This window comes from Marmota marmota, unplaced genomic scaffold (genome assembly GCF_001458135.2).
Source record: "Marmota marmota marmota unplaced genomic scaffold, marMar, whole genome shotgun sequence".
In the NCBI taxonomy this organism is placed as follows: Eukaryota; Metazoa; Chordata; class Mammalia; order Rodentia; family Sciuridae; genus Marmota; species Marmota marmota.
This window is the reverse complement of record NW_026000153.1, coordinates 26,416,588-26,426,041: the sequence shown is the minus strand read 5'-3', so window position 1 is coordinate 26,426,041 and position 9,454 is coordinate 26,416,588.

Genomic DNA, 9,454 nt, shown 5'->3' with positions numbered 1-9,454 from the left:
GAGGCCAACATCACCCTGATACCTAAACCAGACAAAGACACTTCAAAGAAAGAAAACTACAGACCAATATCTCTAATGAACCTAGATGCAAAAATCCTCAATAAAATTCTGGCGAATCGGATACAAAAACATATCAAAAAAATTGTGCACCATGATCAAGTAGGATTCATCCCTGGGATGCAAGGCTGGTTCAATATACGGAAATCAATAAATGTTATTCACCACATCAATAGACTTAAAAATAAGAACCATATGATCATCTCGATAGATGCGGAAAAAGCATTCGACAAAGTACAGCATCCCTTTATGTTCAAAACTCTAGAAAAACTAGGGATAACAGGAACATACCTCAATATTGTAAAAGCAATCTATGCTAAGCCTCAGGCTAGCATCATTCTGAATGGAGAAAAACTGAAGGCATTCCCTCTAAAATCTGGAACAAGACAGGGATGCCCTCTCTCTCCACTTCTGTTCAACATAGTTCTCGAAACACTGGCCAGAGCAATTAGACAGACGAAAGAAATTAAAGGCATCAAAATAGGAAAAGAAGAACTTAAATTATCACTATTTGCAGATGATATGATTCTATACCTAGCAGACCCAAAAGGCTCTACAAAGAAACTATTAGAGCTAATAAATGAATTCAGCAATGTGGCAAGATATAAAATCAACATGCATAAATCAAAGGCATGCCTGTATATCAGTGACAAATCTTCTGAAATGGAAATGAGGACAACCACCCCATTCACAATATCCTCAAAAAAAAAATAAAATACTTGGGAATCAACCTAACAAAAGAGGTGAAAGATTTATATAATGAAAACTACAGAACCCTAAAGAGAGAAATAGAAGAAGATCTTAGAAGATGGAAAAATATACCCTGTTCATGGATAGGCAGAACTAACATCATCAAAATGCCAATATTACCAAAAGTTCTCTATAGGTTTAATGCAATGCCAATCAAAATCCCCATGGCATTTCTTGTAGAAATTGAGAAAGCAATCATGAAATTCATATGGAAAAACAAAAGACCCAGAATAGCAAAAACAATTCTAAGCAGGAAGTGTGAATCAGGCGGTATAGTGATACCAGATTTCAAACTATATTACAGAGCAATAGTAACAAAAACAGCATGGTACTGCTACCAAAGCAGGCGGGTGGATCAATGGTACAGAAAAGAGGACACAGAGACTAATCCACAAAACTACAACTTTCTTATTTTTGATAAAGTGGCTAAAAGCATGTATTGGAGGAAGGATAGCATCTTCAACAAATGGTGCTGGGAAAACTGGAAATCCATATGCAACAAAATGAAACTGAATCCCTTTCTCTCGCCATGCACAAAAGTTAACTCAAAATGGATCAAAGAGCTTGATATCAAATCAGAGACTCTGCATCTGATAGAAGAAAAAGTTGGCTACAATCTACATACTGTGGGGTTGGGCTCCAAATTCCTTAATAGGACGCCCATAGCCCACGAGTTAACAACAAGAATAAACAAATTGGACTTACTTAAACTAAAAAGTTTTTTCTCAGCAAGAGAAATAATAAGAGAGGTAAATAGAGAGCCTACATCCTGGGAACAAATTTTTACCCCTCACACTTCAGATAGAGCCCTAATATTCAGAGTATACAAAGAACTCAAAAAATTAAACAATAAAATAACAAATAACCCAATCAACAAATGGGCCAAGGACCTGAACAGACACTTCTCAGAGGAGGACATACAATCAATCAACAAGTACATGAAAAAATGCTCACCATCTCTAGCAGTCAGAGAAATGCAAATCAAAACCACCCTAATATACCTTCTCACTTCAGTAAGATTGGAAGCCATTATGAAGTCAAACAACAACAAGTGCTGGCGAGGGTGTGGGGAAAAGCGTACTCTTGTACATTGCTGGTGGGACTGCAAATTGGTGCGGCCAATTTGGAAAGCAGTATGGATATTCCTGGGAAAGCTGGAAATGGAACTACCATTTGACCCAGCTATTGCCCTTCTCGGACTATTCCCTGAAGACCTTAAAAGAGCGTACTACAGGGATACTGCCACATTGATGTTCATAGCAGCACAATTCACAATAGCTAGACTGTGGAACCAATCCAGATGCCCTTCAATAGATGAATGGATAAAAAAAAATGTGGCATTTATACACAATGGAGTATTACACAGCACTAAAAAATGACAAAATCATGGAATTTGCAGGGAAATGGATGGCATTAGAGCAGATTATGCTAAGTGAAGCTAGCCAATCCCTAAAGAACAAATGCCAAATGTCTTCTTTGATATAATGAGACCAACTAAGAACAGAGCAGGGAGGAAGAGCAGGAGGAAAAGATTAACAGTGAACAGAGACATGAGGTGGGAGGGAAATGTAGAGAAAAGGGAAATTGCATGGAAATGGAAGGAGACCCTCATTGTTACACAAAATTACATATAAGAGGTTATGAGGGGAATGGGAAAAAAAAGAAGGAGAGAAATGAATTACAGTAGATGGGGTAGAGAGAGAAGATGGGAGGGGAGGGGAGGGGGGATAGTAGAGGATAGGAAAGGTAGCAGAATACAACAGTTACTAATATGGCAGTATGTAAAAATGTGGATGTGTAACCGATGTGATTCTGCAATCTGTATGTGGGGTAAAAATGGGAGTTCATAACCCACTTGAATCTAAAGTATGAAATATGATATGTCAAGAGCTATGTAATGTTTTGAACAACCAATAAAAAAATAAAATAAAATAAAGAAATAAAAAAAAGGATAGACTAGGCAACTTAGTGACATCTGTCTCAAAATTAAAAATGTAGTAAAAGGCTATGGGTATAGGTCAGTGGTAAAGTGCTTGCCTAACATATGGGTTTAATAGTCCCACACAAAATAGATAGATAGATAGATAGATAGATAGATAGATAGATAGATAGATAGATAGATAGATAGAAAAGAGTACTAATTTGGGCATACACTGAGATAGTGCATCCTCTGGAAAACCCACTTTATTCTCACTTCCAAAATATTCCCTACAAGTTGAAATTTTATTTTATATCTCTAAATGCCTGTAGCAGTTGTTTGTGTACCTTATTTTATAAATGCTACCATTTTCAGTTTTTATAATCCCCTTATAAATTTTATTCTGAATGCCATTTTATGATGAGCACATTCTACTAGAAAAACAGCATCTCAGAGTTTTTAAAAAATTATTTCTTGTTGCAGATATTAGCTAACAGAATCAGCTTGTTCAAGCTCTGATGGGTGGAAGAAAACAGCAGAGACAGTATTGTTTGGCGCTATCTTTAGGAAATTCTGGGCTAGTTTTATTTCTGTCATTGCAATATTGTATTCAATATTGTATTTGTACTTCGCTATCTTTCAAACCACATAGAAAAATCTTTTGTGTAAGTCTGAATTGAAATGGTTATATTCAGAAACTAGATTCAGAAATAAAAAAAAAATGTACAACAAAATGAGCACATATTTTAAACACTTTTTGCCACTCTAAATATTTCATCAGCAAAGTGATAGCAGTTTAACCATTATTTCTTCCCTTTTCCAAAGTGATCATATTTTCCATAGAACCATTACCTTTCCTTACATTTACACACACATATTTTCCACAAGGAACACAGTAGAAATCCACATATTGAATGTCATTTATTATTTTCATGAATTGCATCTCTGCATTTTCTTCCATTTTTTTTGAAGCAAAAAATTCAGTAGCTGTATTGCTTACTACCTACTTATGCAAATATCAAGCTTCTTTCTCCATTTCAGATTTTTTTCCTTTTATAAAGCATACTGATCACCATTATTAATTCTAAATCTACCTTAAAAGTGTACCACACAGATTTTTTTTTCTCCATTCTTCAAGTATCACAGTCCAAGCAAATAATTCCAGCCATTTATCCATTCCCAAAACCCCAGCCCCAAAGTGGCTCTTCCCAGAGATGGTGTCTTATTTGTAACCCTGTGTAAATGTCACAGTCAGCTGTGGGACATTTTCTGGCTCATGGCAGACACCTATTACTACCGCTATCTGAACCAACTTCAGACCTAGATACAATCTGAAACTTCCAAGGCAGCAATGTGACTCTTGAAACCAGAAAATACATACTGAATCGAAGGGAAGGAAACAAACATATAGATATATATATATATTTTTTAAATTTTTTTAATGGCAGCAATGCTACTGGGAGACAGATAAGGAGGGATTCCTTCAGAAGAACAATGTGTTCTGAAGGCTTCCGGTAGAGTAGATGGTCACAATCTCTTCAAATGCACTCTCTTTTCCTCAGCTTGACTGAGAGAGGTCTTTCCCCCTGGAGAAAGGGATTACATAAAGCAGAGGGAGCTCTTTCCTCACGGATCTTCACATTTGAGTCAATAAGGGCAACTGAAGAGGCGTGTATTTTCCTGGTTCACTTGTATTTGTGTGATACACGTTTTCTCCTTTCCTGAATCTCCTAATGTAAGAATATATAGATTCTGATTCTCTGACCACCCCTCACTCCTCACAACTCCATTCATGAAGAGTCACGGATCCAAGTTCACAGCTACCTCTTTGCTTCACCCCTACAATTAATCCAGAAGATGTCAATGTCTCTGCAAATTTGCCATCCATTTCATTTGATCATGATTCCTTAAGATGCTCAGTCTCATGATTCATAGTTAGTTATCACCTACTAGCAATCCACACTTTAAATCCAAACCCTGCACTTCCATTATGCTCCCCTCCTTCCACCTCAGTGACTCTATGGGTCCATTAATCCTTCCAACACCTGGGCTCTGCAATGTTAGCAGTTGAGCCAACACTCTTGACCTCACCTTTTAATTAACATCTTCAATCATCACATGAATCATCTTTTGGTGAACACCTTTAATTTCCTTTTCATTTGTCTCTTTTCAACATGCCTTCATTTTCAATCATTAAATTATCTACTTTTTTTTTTTTACCAGTTTCTCAATTTCCTAGCCACAGAGAGACACAACACAAACTATAAGTGCCATAAAATATCCTTTTGTTTAAAATTCAGATGTGACTATAATTCCATTTGCGTCTTCCTAAGAAGGTTTCATTTCCTTCTTTGACTCATGATCTTCCTTTCTCTTTCTACCCTTTACTCTCAATAGGAGATTGACATTTTTATGTCAAAAATAAAACAGAGCTCTCCAGGAAGTTTAAATCTAGGAGTATAGCATGTACACTGAGCCAAGAAAACTGGCCACGGGGACAGTACAGGACTTCCTCAATTTGTATAATTTGCTTGAAAGAAAAGAAAGTCCTTTTGGCAGTTGATCCACATTCAGGAGATGCCCTGAATTTTTCAGTGATTCATGCAATTACACCAGGCATTAATGTCTTCTCACTTCTCCCCAGCTCATGCATGCATATACACACTTGCACAAACACATACAAAAATATTTTTTAAAATTATTCCCAGCTACAACTTGATTATTTTTTTTAATCTCAGTGAAGGTCAAACTTCTCCACTTTTTCAGGCTTATCCCCACATGTGTTCTATACCTCATCCCTTTGACCCTTCTCTGGAATCTCGCCCAAAAAGTTTGTCCTCTTTCTGTTCTAGATCTTCAGGCTTTGCAGCATGGCTCCTTTCCAAAATAATAGAGGATAAGATTTAAAAGATAATTTTTGCGCAAGAATAAATTCTTGAGCTAGGGGTTTTGTATCACAACCTCTAGGTTAGGAAAGTTAAAACTAAGTTGAGAGGGATACAAGAAATACATCATCAATCAACTTCCTCTAAAACTTCTTCAATATAAAGTGGGGGTGATGATCACGAACTGAAATCCAGTTCCATGCATGTATGAGTTTGTCGTGATGAACCCATCTTCTGTGTATAACTATAAGTTCTAATAAAAATAACTTTAAAAATTCTTCAACAAAATTGTCATAAGATCATGCAAATGGTTTGTGACCTCCAAGTGTGAAAAAGCAAGATGAACCAGAAGAGTAAGGTGCCTCCTGGTTTCATAATCATTGGCATTGCCTCTGGAGTGATTTTCATCTTTGTTTAGAGATATTAGAGGAGTGTATAAAGACTCTGAACTTGCACGAGGCACATGCCTCTGTGTGTGTGTGTGTGTGTCTGTGTGCGTGTGTGCACGTGGGCCCAGGATTTTAAACACAGATAACTAATAAATTCCTGGTTCCAAAATCCACTGGCCTTTTCTCAGCTTTTCATCTGTTTTAATCTGTCTGTAGCATCTTCTTTTAACATTATGTGTTCCTTTTCTCTTTCTTTCAGGAACCACTGTCCCTCCTATCCATCAAACCTCCCCTCTCACCCCCACCTCTCCCTTCCCTGTCATGTCTGCAGCATGGATATCACCCAGCCATCAGCCTCAGTCTCCACCCTCAGTTCCCTGCACTGTCCCTTAACCATCATTGCCCACCACAGGCCTCCACTGGCACTCTGCATGGTTGAATACATCCGTTGTCCTACATCTATTGTCCTGCAAATGTTCTGGAGATCCACTTCTGTATGGCAGTCACAGTTTTACTTCTATTAACAGATCAAGTCATCCAGCTTGGTTTCATTCCAGTAAAGGTCTCCCTGCCTTGATCCAGTATGAGATCCCCACCTCTACTCTAGATTACTTACCTTTTGACAGCCTTCCTCAGGCAGGGCTCCTGTTCCTTGTAAAGAAATCCCTGGTTCTTAATATGCCCCTGCTAGCCCCATTGCTGTAACTCTGCAAACCATTTTCTCTAAACTCTATGTCTAGTCCCCTTGTCCTAATAGAATATGCAGTCTAGGAACTGCACTGACCCCTGTTCTGGGCCACAGAATTGTCTGATTTCAGCTAAGACCAAGTGGACTTTCTGTTGCCACCTGAGCTCATGCAGTTCCCTCAGATGTAGCCTAACTCACCTTGCTGCCCACAAGGTGGGGTATCTCCCACAGACCCTTCCACCTCACAGTGGCCTACAGCAAGGGCCTACTTAATACCCTGCCGCAGTCTGGCTGGGCACACAATCACGAGCCACCACACAGCTTGTAGATTCAAACAGCAACTCTTTATTCCCGAACTCACACCAGCCGTCTACAAACACGTTCTGGGGAAATCCACGTTCTCTGCCCAAATCCACCTCCACTGGGCTTCTATCTCCAAAATATACTGTCTGAATCCCGTGAGAACTCCAGGGGAACTCAGGCAGCAGGATACGCCCTATTCCCAGCAGGAATAATCTTAAACCTTAAACCTGGAACCTAAACCGGGAACTCCCTAATCCGCCTTGGTCCTTGAGCAAGGTCACCTACATTCAATGTCACTGCAACATGGGGTACGCTGGCAAGGAAATTGTCATACCTACTTGGCTAATGGCTCCCAGCAATACCCCTTTTCTTTAATCTCCTGAGATAAAATTTTATTGTTTTCCCTACCCCAAGGATGTCTCTGATCAGAGAAACATCCAGTCCACCGATAGGTTATGGTGAAAATTCTCTGGAAGGTTACCTAGTTTGAGAGTAAGTTCTTATTTTCTAAAGTTTCCTCTTTCCCCTATCTACACACAGATGTGGTATTTCTTTTCTTTCTCCATAATAACCTCCCCCCTGCACCATACTTGATTGGAAAAGGCATAAATACATGTGTTAATCCACATCAGTTCTCCCTGTGAATTTTGAATAGTCAAAGAGGATGCTGGGTCCATCCTTCTGGGTGGCTAGATCTGCAGCACAGATGCTCAAGTCAGCTGAAAACTGAGTGAGATTTCCCATCTTGTGCTGCTCAAAGAAATATTTAGGGATAATTGTGGAACAGTATTGGCATGATGGGCATCTCTAGTTCTTGGCTCTGTGCTTCTAAAATGATTTAACAATAGGACTATTTCTTTCTTTTTTTTTAAGTAATCTTCAGGTTGTGCCACTTATGTAGACACAGCAGAGAGCACTCCTGTCACTTCAGTATCTGTTTGGACATTCAGTGAGGTAGGAAGCACCCAACAACTGGTGCCTACTTGCTAAGGACTTATAGTGTTCAAGGAACCATGGGAACACAGAGAAGCATGGAACAAGGATTTTATGCACAAGAAGCTGGCAATGCAGAAGTGGGGTGATAGAATGAACATCCACATCAAATTCTATTACCTTTGACATCTGAGTTCTTCAAAGAACAATGAATTTTCCTGGGGGAAATGTGTCAAAAAGAAGTTGCATTTTCATAATCCTTACTTATCTGATATCTTTGAACAGTTGTTGTTGTTTTTAATGACACAAAAAGACAAAAGTAAAAGCAAAATTTGTCATTAGCATTTTGTTCTGTTGATAGAAAACTATTCAACAGTATCTCCAAAGTGTCGGCAAGATCACTTTCATCTGAAACTTTTAGAAATGTAAATAATTTCAATCATCTAGCTTTTCTTTCTTCATCTGATATATGTGTGTATCTACTATGGACCCAATTGAAGAAGAGGGCTGAAATGTTATAGATTTATCTACCAAGATAGTCCCATATTTTCTTACAGCTCTGAAAACTCTGACCTACTTCCTCCAACCCCTATCTCAAGAGAAGTAGGCACCAAAACAAAAGGGAGACCTCCCCATCTGGAGACAAAGCAATGTCTGGAGTGGAAAACTTAAAATTCATGATCAAACTAATTATTGCTTCCAACACTGATCCCTTAAGGTGAATAAGAGAGATTTTCTTTCCTTTGTATTTGCTAGCTCCTTACCAGCCAAATATTATTTAACTGTCTCAGTAAACACAGCACTGGCTTTTTGAAAGTGAAAAGGGGATCCATGTAGACTTTGGTTCCTGGGATTTTATCTCCCAAAAGACTAGCTAGAGAGGGAATTCTGCAATAGAGTGCTAAACATCACTGTGGTCTGTTTAAAAAAACCCAGAATATAGACACTTCATAATGGATAGAGTCTCACATGTCTCAAGGTGTTCACTCCCAGGACCCTGGAAAGAGTCCATGCTTGTTTTAGAATGCAAGAGAAGGCTGCATGTCTCATTCTACCCCAGAAACTCCTGCAATGGATGATAGCAGATGGAACACGTGGCAATAATGGGCACAGCTGTGGCACGGCCAGCACAAAAGAAGAAATCATTACATTCCAAGTAAGCATTTCTAATTGTCTGTTTCTTTTTAATATGAGAAATGGTGGTTGCATCTCGGCCTTCTGAATATTGAATACAAAGCATATTTATTTTCAGTTAGGACTTCAAGATGCTATCCATCCCATGCAAAAGACCCCCCATTTTCTAGTATTATTGGTATATTAATATCATTACAATGTGCAAGATTTCTAGAACATATAGTCTAAATGTACCTTATTATAGCCATTCTTCTTCTAAAGCTGTTACTCTATGGATGAAACAGAAACAGAAATAGAACTTCTAAGGAAACTATAATTTTTCCAGATAATTTTCTTTTTGTTCCTTTTATTTGGTACCATTAATTCTATCATTGAATAAAAGTAGGATAACGGGGGG